The following is a 12,090-nucleotide window of genomic DNA, read 5'->3' on the forward strand; positions in this document are numbered from 1 at the left end:
CAGAGAAGAATGGGAGAAACTCCCCAAATACAGGTGTGCCAAGCATCATACCCAAAAAGACTTGAGCCTGTAATCTCTGCCAAATTAGCAAACATTTCTAAAACCTGTTTTTGATTTGTCTTTATGGGGTATTGTGTGTAGATTGATGAAAAAAATACATTACAGCCTTATTCTAAAATTGATTAAATTGTAACAAAATGTGGAAAAAGTAAAGTGGTCTGTCACGTCCTGACCAGCAGAGGAAGCAATTGTAGTAGTTTTGGTCAGGACGTGGCAGAGATTTTTGTGTTACGTGTGAGTTGGTTGTTGGACTCCCAATTGAAGGCAGGTGTGTTGAGTTGCCTTTGATTGGGAGTCCTATATAGTAGTGTGTGTTTTTCCTTGTGGTTGTGGGTAATTGTTTCTGTTCAGTTGTGTTTCAGCTGTCAGTGCTGTTGAGCTGTCGGTGTTTTCTTGTTTTGTAGTGTTCGAGTGTTCTTTTTGAATTAAATCATGAACACTAACTCCGCTGCACCTTGGTCTTCTTCTCTCCATGACGACAGCCCTTACAGAATTACATACCACAACAGGACCAAGCAGCGGAGGAATTCTGGCGAGGACTGGGGAACACAGCAGGTAAGGGAACCCGAGAGGCAGCCCCAATAATTTTTTTTGGGGGGGCACAAGGGCTGTTTGACGGGGCGAGGATGGAGCCCCAGGCCAGCTCCCCGTATCCTGTTTAAGCTGAAACAGACTGGACAGGTCCCGTGCTTTGGGGTTGGGGCTGTGGTGAGGCCTGGGATTTTCAGGCCGTTAGGCACAGTACCAGCGCCCCGCATGTGCCAGGGCGAAGTGTTCATCGAGCCTGAAGGGGTGATGCCAACCCTGCGCTCAAGACCGCCAGTGCGCCTTTACGGTCCGGTGTTTCCCGCTATACGCACTAGCATGGAGGTGCGTGTCTCCAGGCTGGCACATCCAGTACCAGCCCCATGCATCAGGCGTCTAGTGCGTCAGCCCAGGTTCGCCAGTCAGGGGCTGCCAGAGCTGCCCGCCAGTCAGGAGCTGCCAGAGCTGCCCACCAGTCAAGAGTTGCCAGAGCTGCCCGCCAGTCAAGAGTTGCCAGAGCTGCCCACCAGTCAGGAGTCGCCAGAGCTGCCCGCCTGTCAGGAGTCGCCAGAGCTGCCCGCCTGTCAGGAGTCGCCAGGGCTGCCCACCTGTCAGGAGTCGCCAGGGCTGCCCACCTGTCAGGAGTCGCCAGAGTGGCCCGTCTGCCCGGATCAGCCAGAGTGGTCCGTCTGCCCGGATCAGCCAGAGTGGTCCGTCTGCCCGGATCAGCCAGAGTGGTCCGTCTGCCGTCTGCCCGGATCAGCCAGAGTGGTCCGTCTGCCCGGATCAGCCAGAGTGGTCCGTCTGCCCGGATCAGCCAGAGTGGCCCGACTGCCCGGATCAGCCAGAGTGGCCCGACTGCCCGGATCAGCCAGTGTGGCCCGACTGCCCGGATCAGCCAGTGTGGCCCGACTGCCCGGATCAGCCAGAGTGGCCCGTCTGCCCGGGTCTGCCAGAGTGGCCCGTCTGCCCGGGTCTGCCAGAGTGGCCCGTCTGCCCGGAGCTGCCAGAGTGGCCCGCCTATCCGGGTCTAACAGAGTGGCCCGCCTTCCCGGATCTGCCAGGGTGGCCCGCCTGCCCGGATCTGCCAGGGTACCCCGCCTGTCCTCTGGTCCAGCCCGAGTGGCCCGCCTGTACTCCGGCCCAGCCCGAGTGGCCCGCCTGTCCTCCGGTCCAGCCCGAGTGGCCCGCCTGTCCTCCGGTCCAGCCCGAGTGGCCCGCCTGTCCTGCGGTCCAGCCCGAGTGGCCCGCCTGTCCTCCGGTCCAGCCCGAGTGGCCCGCCTGTCCTCCGGTCCAGCCCGAGTGGCCCGCCTGTCCTCCGGTCCAGCCCGAGTGGCCCGCCTGTCCTCCGGTCCAGCCCGAGTGGCCCGCCTGTCCTCCGGCCAGCCCGAGTGGCCCGCCTGTCCTCCGGCCCAGCCCGAGTGGCCCGCCTGTCCTCCGGCCCAGCCAGAGTGGTCCGTCTGCCAGGGTCAGCCCGAGTGGCCCGTGTGCCCGGCGCAGTTATCGGCGCCACCGAAGTTGGCGACGCCGAAGGTGGAGCGAGGTCCACGTCCCACACCTGAGCCACCTCCAGGATAGGTGGGTTGGGGAGGGAGGGTGTAGCACAGTGCCGTCGTTGACGGCAGCCACCATCCCTTCCCTCCCTTATATGTTTAGGGGTATTGTTTATTTGTTTTGTTTGGGTATTGGGGATTTTTTTGTGTTTTCTTTTTTAAGGTGCATTCCGGGGTCTGCACCTTGAGGGGGGGGGTACTGTCACGTCCTGACCAGCAGAGGGAGCAATTGTAGTAGTTTTGGTCAGGACGTGGCAGAGATTTTTGTGTTACGTGTGAGTTGGTTGTTGGACTCCCAATTGAAGGCAGGTGTGTTGAGTTGCCTTTGATTGGGAGTCCTATATAGTAGTGTGTGTTTTTCCTTGTGGTTGTGGGTAATTGTTTCTGTTCAGTTGTGTTTCAGCTGTCAGTGCTGTTGAGCTGTCGGTGTTTTCTTGTTCTGTAGTGTTCCAGTGTTCTTTTTGAATTAAATCATGAACACTAACTCCGCTGCACCTTGGTCTTCTTCTCTCCATGACGACAGCCCTTACATGGTCTGAATACTTTCCAAATGCACTGTACCGCAAATGAGATCTTCATAAAGACTATGCAATTAATATTAAGCATAAAGATGATTTAACAATATGCAGGAGACTATAGTTGAGTTGCAGTAGTAGGAAGGCCAAGAAATGTCTGTGAATTGTTTATCAAAGGCAAATAGACTTAAAATCATTGTAATATGAACGATTCACATACAAGGCAGAAAGCTTAAGTTAACAAGCATTGACAAGTATTCAAAGGCGGCAGGTAGCCTGGCGGTTAAGAACATTGGGCCAGTACTCGAAAGGTTGCTGGTTTGAATTCCAGAGCTTACTAGATGAACATTCTGTCGATGTGCTCTTGAATAAGGCCCTTTACTCTAATTGCTCCTATAAATTGCTCTGGATAAGAGATTACTCTTGGCCTTAAGGTCTTAGAGTTACAAGGCAAAGCATTAACAAGCCAGAAGCCTACAGGAATTGAGAATTGATTCTATAACCTTTATCCATGGGCAGAACACATGATAAGAAGCAAACCAAAACCAAAACCAACCACCATTGACCAATAAAATGATACCAAGTTACAGTAAACTGACCACCCAGGCCCAATCTCCACAGGATGTCATAGCATTCAAAGGCTTGTGTGGGCGATGAGTCCAATGCAAGTCAATTCCTAAAGACATTAAAACCTATTTGCACACAGCAATTTAGAGTTCACCCTGTACAGGTAGGTACCAGTTACCATAGAGATTATACATCCTTATAGATAGCATCAGAGTTCTCCTCAGGGGACATGTTTGAAAAAGATTGTAAAAAATAGTTGCTGTATATCATTCTATCACACCTTTCAATAATCAGTCCTCTGGATACTGTGTGAGATACTTGCCCAGGTTGGGGGTCTGCTCACCAACTAAGATTTCACAAAATGGGACAAACATCTCATTAAAATATCTCTATGTACAATGTATAACACCAAATAATGCATGCAGAGCCGACTTAGGCCAACACCTGCTAATTATCAAAATCAAGATAAGAACCGTTAAATTCTACAACCACCTAAAAGGAAGCGATTCCCAAACCTTACAAAACAAAGACATCACCTACAGAGAGATGAACCTGGAGAAGAGTACACTAAGCAAGCTGGTCCTGTGGCTCTGTTCACAAACACAAACAGACCCCACAGAGTCCGTGGACAGCAACACAATTAGACCCAACCAAATCATGGGAAGACAAAAATAGAATTACTTGACCCATTGGAAAGAATTAGCAAAAAAACAGAGCGAACTAGAATGCTATTTGGCCCTAAACAGAGAGTACACAGTGGCAGAATACCTGACCACTGTGACTTACACAAAGTTAAGGAAAGCTTTGACTATGTACAGACTCAGTGAGCATAGCCTTGCTATTGAGAGAGGCCGCTGTAGGCAGACCTAGCTCTCAAGAGAAGACAGGCTATGTGCACACTTCCCACAAAATGAGGTTGAAACTGAGCTGCACTTCCTAACCTCCTGCCAAATGTATGACCATATTAGAGACACATATTTCCCGCAGATTACACAGACTCACAAAGAATTCGAAAACAAATTCAATTTTGATAAACTCCCATATCCATTGGGTGAAATCAGAAATACAGAAATCAGAAATACAGTGTAGACATTGTTAATGTTGTAAATTACTATTGCAGCTGGAAACGACTGATCTTTATTGGAATATCTACATTGGTGTACAGAGGCCCATTATCAGCAACCATCACTCCTGTGTTCCAATGGCATGTTGTGTTAGCTAATCCAAGTTTATCATTTTAAAAGGCTAATTGATAATTAGAAAATACTTTTGCAATTATGTTAGTACAGCTGAAAACTGTTGTTCTGATTAAAGAAGCAATAAAACTGGCCTTCTTTAAACTAGTTGAGTATCTGGAGCATCAGCATTTGTGGGTTTGATTACAGGCTCAAAATGGCCAGAAACAAAGGACTTTCTTCTGAAACTTGTTACTCTATTCTTGTTCTGAGAAATGAAGGCTATTCCATGCGAGAAATTGCCAAGAAACGGAAGATCTCGTACAACGCTTTGTACTACTCCCTTCACAGAACAGTGCAAACTGTCTCTAACCAGAATAGAAATAGGAGTGGGAGGCCCCGCTGCACAACTGAGCAAGAGGACAAGTACATTAGAGTGTGTAGTTTGAGAAACAGACGCCTAACAGGTCCTCAACTGGCAGCTTCATTAAATGGTACCCGCAAAACACCAGTCTCAACGTCAACAGTGAAGAGGCGACTCCTGGATGCTGGCCTTCTGTTTTTAACAGAAATGTGAGATTTTAACCTTTCTTGGAGTATGCAGCATGTTCATGGTTTTGTTATTCACCCAATGTCTGCGGATCTGAAGGACCTACAACATAATTGGGTTTTTAAAACAATACAGCCATAACAATTTACATAATAAAATGCAATATAGACAGCATACAAGGTTCATATTTGCCATTTACCTCTGCTAGATCACATTTATCAATAAAGGCGCTATTCGTTTTTTTTAAATAAAATTAGATTTTTGTTTTCAGAAATCTATTATAATCAAGACATGGGTGGAACACATCATGTTTATCTTGAACAAATATAAATTAAACAAGGTTTTCATCACTATTGATGTATATTGCTTTGAACTGAACAAATTGGAAGGACACATTTTACATACAGTATTTTATGGAAATGATAAATAGGCCCCATTGAACACAAATTAAGGCCGGTCTACACACCACATGAGGTACAGAGTTTACTGTGTGTGTGTATTGCAAATGTACTTCTTGCATTTGATGCATGTGTACTGTGTCTTCCTGTCCCTCTTGGGTCCACAGACATTGCAGTGCTTCTTCTTTTTCAGGAACTTTACTATCTCACTCACTCACTCACATATATAATTACACAGGCCAAGGTAGGAGACTCCGACAAACACACATGCAACAACATCACTCACACTTACTTCTGGTATTGTAGTTGTTGGTTCTGTGGGTCGGGCGGATGGGGCACCAGCCCCCTCCTCCTGAATCCTCCTCACGATGGCTGCAGAAGGTGGGGTCCTTGGGATATGTTGCCTCCTCTGGATTTGAGGTCTTACCAATGCCTTGCCCAGCTCCCTGAGAAAGAGCCGTCTCCTCTGGAGCTTCCCTCTGTTCCAATCTGGGTTTAACACCATCCAGATGACAAACGCGTTGCATGCCGAGATGTTCAAGATGTTGAATAAAACCACAAGTGGCCAGCGTAGGTTTATTTTTCTTTTGCAGCTGTAGCCAGCTTGTCAAAATTGTTCACCACATTTTGTGGCATTGTAATCCATTCTGATTTCTGATTTTTGATGTTCCTGGCCACAGATTCTCCCATCCCTATGCAGCGTACCATATTTTTGTCTTTCTTTGGCAGGTAGGACACTAGGGACATGTCGGCTGTGAACACAAACTTAGAGAAATTGACAGGCCTGTTCCCTTTCATACTGCTCCTACCATTGTCAGCTTCCTCTTGAGGAGCTCCTGTCTCAGCTTGTGCAAAGTAAAAAAGGTACCTCATGTGATGTTGTGGACACGGAGTCCCTGTGTCACGTCCAGGACAACCCGCATCCCTTGGTTCTTCTCGGGGTCTCCTCCATCTGGCTTCCCCATAAACACTTGCATGTTCCACGCACATGATGAAGCAGCATCACAGGCAGCCAAGATCTTGATTCCATATTTTGCAGGTTTAAACGGTATGTAGTGCCTGAAGGGGAAGCCAGATGCCCTAAATGGCATAAGGTGCTCATCAACAGTAATGTTGGACACAAGGTTGTTAAACAGGGGAAGGCGGTCCACCCACTTGTCCCACACTGACCTGATTGCAGCTACTTTGTCTCTCTGCCGCTGAGCTGGTCTGGTGTCTCGGTTATCGAAGCTGATAATAATGGAAAAAATTGGGAAGGTTTCCAGAGACATTGTTGCATTGAAAAGTTATCTGCCAGTTTCTGCAACCCACAGGGATTCTGTGGATTCCCCATTAGATCTAAAAACACCAGCAAGGATAAGAACCCCAAAGTATGCATGTAAATGAGTTTGGTCCATCTCCTTCCATTTCGCTCCAAAAACAAGCCTTTCCTCCAAATATGTGCAGTCAAGCATGTTTTTCTGGATGGTGTCTGGGATGAACAGTTGAAAAGACGACTTTATGTCCTGCACATGAATAACCTCCATCCGCATTGGCCCTGGTTGCATCCTTTTCACATTGGCAGCATTGCATGGTGGCTAATTCCTTGGGCAAGAAGACTTTTAATACGTTCATATTTACTTATTTACATATTTCCGCTAGCTGCCGGAATCGCCGTGTCTCCGGCCCGTCGAGCCACTCACTGGACCCCAATGATCACGTGGCTACGCATGCCTCTCCCTAATGTGAATATGCCTTGTCCATTGTTGTTTTGGTAAGTAATTATTGCCTTATTTCACTGTAGAGTCTCTAGCCTCTATGCCTTAGTTGACCCTTTAGTTCCACCTCCCACACATACGGTGACCTCACCTGGTTTAAATGACGTTTCTAGAGACAACATCTCTCTCATCATTACTCAATGCATAGGATTACCTCCACTGATTTCACATCCTACCATATCTTTGTCTGTACATTATGCCTTGAATCTATTCTACCATGCCCAGAAACCTGCTCCTTTTACTCTCTGTTCTGAACATACTAGACAACCAGTTTTCATAGCCTTCAGCTGTACCCTATCCTACTCTTCCTCTGTTCCTCTGGTGATGTAGAGATTAATCCAGGCCCTGCAGTGCCTAGCTCCACTCCCAATCCCCAGGCGCTCTCATTTGTTGACTTCTATAACCGTAAAAGCCTTGGTTTCATGCATGTTAACATTAGAAGCCTACCCCCTAAGTTTGTTTTATTCACTGCCTTAGCACACTCTGCCAACCCAGATGTCCTAGCCGTGTCTGAATCCTGGCTTAGGAAGGCCACCAAAAACCCTGACATTTCCATCCCTAACTATAATATTTTCTGACAAGATAGAACTGCCAAAGGGGGTGAAGTTGCAATCTACTGCAGAGATAGCCTGCAGAGTTCTGTCTTACTATCCAGGTCTGTGCCCAAACAATTTGAGCTTCTACTTTTAAAACTCCACCTTTCCAATAACAAGTCTCTCACCGTTGCCGCTTGCTATAGACCACCTTCTTCCCCCAGCTGTGCCCTGGACACCATATGTGAATTGATTGCCCCCCATCCATCTTCAGAGCTCGTGCTGTTAGGTGACCTAAACTGGGACATGCACCTCTTACATCTACACGTTCCGCTAGCGGAACGTCTGCTCCAATATCCAATGATGGGCGGGGCGCGAAATTCAAACTCCTCTAAATCCGAAAACGTACACTTTTCAAACATATGACTATTTTACAGCTATTTAAAGACAAGACTCTCCTTTATCTAACCAAACTGTCCGATTTCAAAAAGGCTTTACAGCGAAAGCAAAACATTAGATTATGTCAGCAGAGTACCCAGCCAGAAATAATCACACAGCCATTTTTCAAGCTAGCATATCATGTCACATAAACCCAAACCATATCTAAATGCAGCACTAACCTTTGATGATCTTCATCAGATGACACACCTAGGACATTGTGTTATACAATACATGCATGTCTGTTCAATCAAGTTCATATTTATATCAAAAACCAGCTTTTTACATTAGCATGTGACGTTCAGAACTAGCATTCCCACCGAACACTTCCGGTGATTTTACTAAATTACTCACGATAAACGTTCACAAAAAGCATAACAATTATTTTAAGAATTATAGATACAGAACTCCTCTATGCACTCGATATGTCCGATTTTAAAATAGCTTTTCGGATGAAGCACATTTTGCAATAATGTAAGTACATAGCCCGGCGTTACAGGGCTAGCTATTTAGACACCCTGCAAGTTTAGCCTTCACCAAAATCACATTTCCTATAAGAAAAATGTTCTTACCTTGCTTGTTCTTCATCAGAATACACTGCCAGGACTTCTACTTCAATAACAAATGTAGGTTTGGTCCCAAATAATCCATCGTTATATCCAAACAGCGACGTTTTGTTCGTGCGTTCTAGACACTATCCCAACGCTAAATCTCGGCCACGAGCATGACGCAAAATATGACAAAAAAATTCTAAATATTCCATTACCGTACTTCGAAGCATGTCAACCGCTGTTTAAAACCAATATTTATGCAATTTATCTCGTAGAGAAGCGATAATATTCCAACCGGGAATCTGCCTGTCTGTAAACTGAGGAAAAAACCGAAAGCCGGGGGCGGGGCGTGTCACGCGCCTAAGGCTTAGACCATTGAGTGACCACTTAGCTTTTGCTCTCCTTTGTTTCAGCCAGGGCTTTGAATTACGTCATTCCTGTTTTTCCCGGGCTATGAGACCTCATTGGAGACGTGTGAGTTGTCACGTAAGAGCAGAGATCCTTTGTAAACGATAGAGATAATAAAGAAGGGCAAGAAATGTTCAGACAGGGTACTTCCTGAACAGAAGCATCTCAGGTTTTTGCCTGCCATAGGAGTTCTGTTATACTCACAGACACCATTCAAACAGTTTCAGAAACTTTGGAGTGTTTTCTCTCCAAAGCTAATAATTATATGCATATTCCAGTTTCTGGGCAGGACTAATAATCAGATTAAATCGGGTACGTTTTTTATCCAGCCGTGAAAATACTGCCCCCTTGCCATAACAGGTTAACACCCCGGCCATCCTACAATCTAATCTTGATGCCCTCAATCTCACACAAATTATCATGGAACCTACCAGGTACAACCCCAAATCCGTAAACATGGGCACCCTCGTAGATATCATCCCAACCAACCTGCCCTCCAAATACACCTCTGCTGTCTTCAACCTGGATCTCAACGATCATGGCCTCATTGCCTGCGTCCGTAATGGGTCTGCAGTCAAACAACCACCCCTCATTACTGTCAAACGCTCCCTAAAACAATTCAGCGAGCAGGTCTTTCTAATCGACCTGGCCCGGGTATCCTGGAAAGATATTGACCTCATTTCGTCAGTAGAGGAAACCTGGTTATTCTTTAAAAGTGTTTTCCTCACCATCTTAAATAAGCATGCACCATTCATTTTTTTTAAACAGGAACAGATATAGCCCTTGGTTCACTCCAGACCTGACTGCCCTTGACCAGCACAAAAACATCCTGTGGCGTACTGCTTTAGCAACGAATAGCCCCTGCGATATACAACTTTTCAGGGAAGTTAGGAACCAATATACACAGGCAGTTAGGAAAGCAAAGGCTAGCTTAATCAAACAGAAATTTGCATCCTGTAGTACAAACTCAAAAAAGTTCTAGGACACTGTAAAGTCCATGGAGAATAAGAGCACCTCCTCCCAGCTGCCCACTGCACTGAGGCTAGGAAACACTGTCACCACCAATAAATCCGCGATAATTGAGAATTTCAATAAGCATTTTTCTACGGCTGGCCATGCTTTCCACCTGGCTACCCCTTCCCCGGGCAAACCGCCCTGCGCCCCCCACAGCAACTTGCCTCCCCATTCCTCCTTCACCCAAATCCAGATAGCTGATGTTCTGAAAGAGCTGCAAAATCTGGACTCCTACAAATCAGCTGGGCTAGACAATCTGGACCCTCTCTTACTAAAATTATCAGCCATAATTGTTTCAACCCCTATTACTAGCCTGTTCAACCTCTCCTTCGTATCATCTGAGATCCCCAAAGATTGGAAAGCTGCCGCGGTCATCCCCCTCTTCAAATGGGGAGACACTCTAGACCCAAACTGCTACAGACCTATATCTATCCTACCCTGCCTTTCTAAAGCCTTTCGAAAGCCAAGTTTAACTTCTTTGGGATAGGGGGCAGTATTTGCACGGCCGGATAAAAAACCTCCCCGATTTAAACTGGTTACTACTTTTGCCCAGAAATGAGAATATGCATACAATTAGTAGATTTGGATAGAAAACACTCTAAAGTTTCTAAAACTGTTTGAATGGTGTCTGTGAGTATAACATAACTCATATGGCAGGCCAACGCCTGAGAAGATTCCATACAGGAAGTGCCCTGTCTGACAAACAGCGTTTGACATGCTTCGAAGTACGGTAATGGAATATTTTGAAATGTTTTGTGACGAAATGCGCTCGCGCGTCACCCTTCGGATACTGACCTGAACGCACGAACAAAACGGAGGTATTTGAATATAACTATGGATTATTTGGAACCAAAACAACATTTGTTGTTGAAGTAGAAGTCCTGGGAGTGCATTCTGACGAAGAACAGCAAAGGTAATCCAATTTTTCTCATAGTAAATCTGAGTTTGGTGAGGGCCAAACTTGGTGGGTGTCAAATTAGCTAGCCATGATGGCCAGGCTATGTACTCAGAATATTGCAAAATGTGCTTTCGCCGAAAAGCTATTTTAAAATCTGACACCGCGATTGCATAAAGGAGTTCTGTATCTTCAATTCTTAAAATAATTGTTATGTATTTTGGGAACGTTAATCGTGAGTAATTTAGTAAATTCACCGGAAGTTTGCAGTGGGTATGCTAGTTCTGAACATCACATGCTAATCTAAAAAGCTGTTTTTTGATATAAATATGAACTTCATTGAACAAAACATGCATGTATTGTATAACATAATGTACTAGGAGTGTCATCTGATGAAAATCATCAAAGGTTAGTGCTGCATTTAGCTGTGGTTTTGTTTTTTGTGACATATATGCTTGCTTTGAAAATGGCTGTGTGCTTATTTTTGGCAGGGTACTCTCCTGACAATCTAATATTTTGCTTTCGCTGTAAAGCTTTTTTGAAATCGGACAATGTGGTTAGATTAACGAGAGTCTTGTCTTTAAAATGGTGTAAAATAGTCATATGTTTGAGAAATTGAAGTTATAGCATTTTTGAGGTATTTGTATTTCGCGCCACGCTCTACCATTGGATATTGGTGAGGCGTTCCGCTAGCGGAACGTCTGTCCTTAAGAAGTTTTTAACATGGTTAAAGGTCTTACATACATCGGCTACAGAAAGCAAGAGCACACATGCGCATGTTTCCAACACCATTATTACGTTTTCTGACGACACAACAGTGCTTGGCCTGATTACAGACGGCAATTAGATGCATTGTGTTGTGTGACAAACCGCACATTTTAAAATGGCCTTTTAGTGTCCCCAGCACAAGGTGCACGTGTGTAATGATCATGCTGTTTAATCAGCTTCTTGATATGCCACACCTGTCAAGTGGATGGATTATATTTGCAAAAGACAAATGTTCAATAACAGGGGTGTAAACTAATTTGTAAACTAATTTGTGCACAAAATTTGAGAGAAATACGCTTTTGAAATTCGTGGTCGGTACAGTTGAAGTCGGAAGTTTACAAACACTTAGGTTGGAGTCATTAAAGCTCGTTTTTCAACCACTC

This window comes from Salmo trutta, chromosome 3 (assembly GCF_901001165.1).
Source record: "Salmo trutta chromosome 3, fSalTru1.1, whole genome shotgun sequence".
Taxonomy (NCBI): domain Eukaryota; kingdom Metazoa; phylum Chordata; class Actinopteri; order Salmoniformes; family Salmonidae; genus Salmo; species Salmo trutta.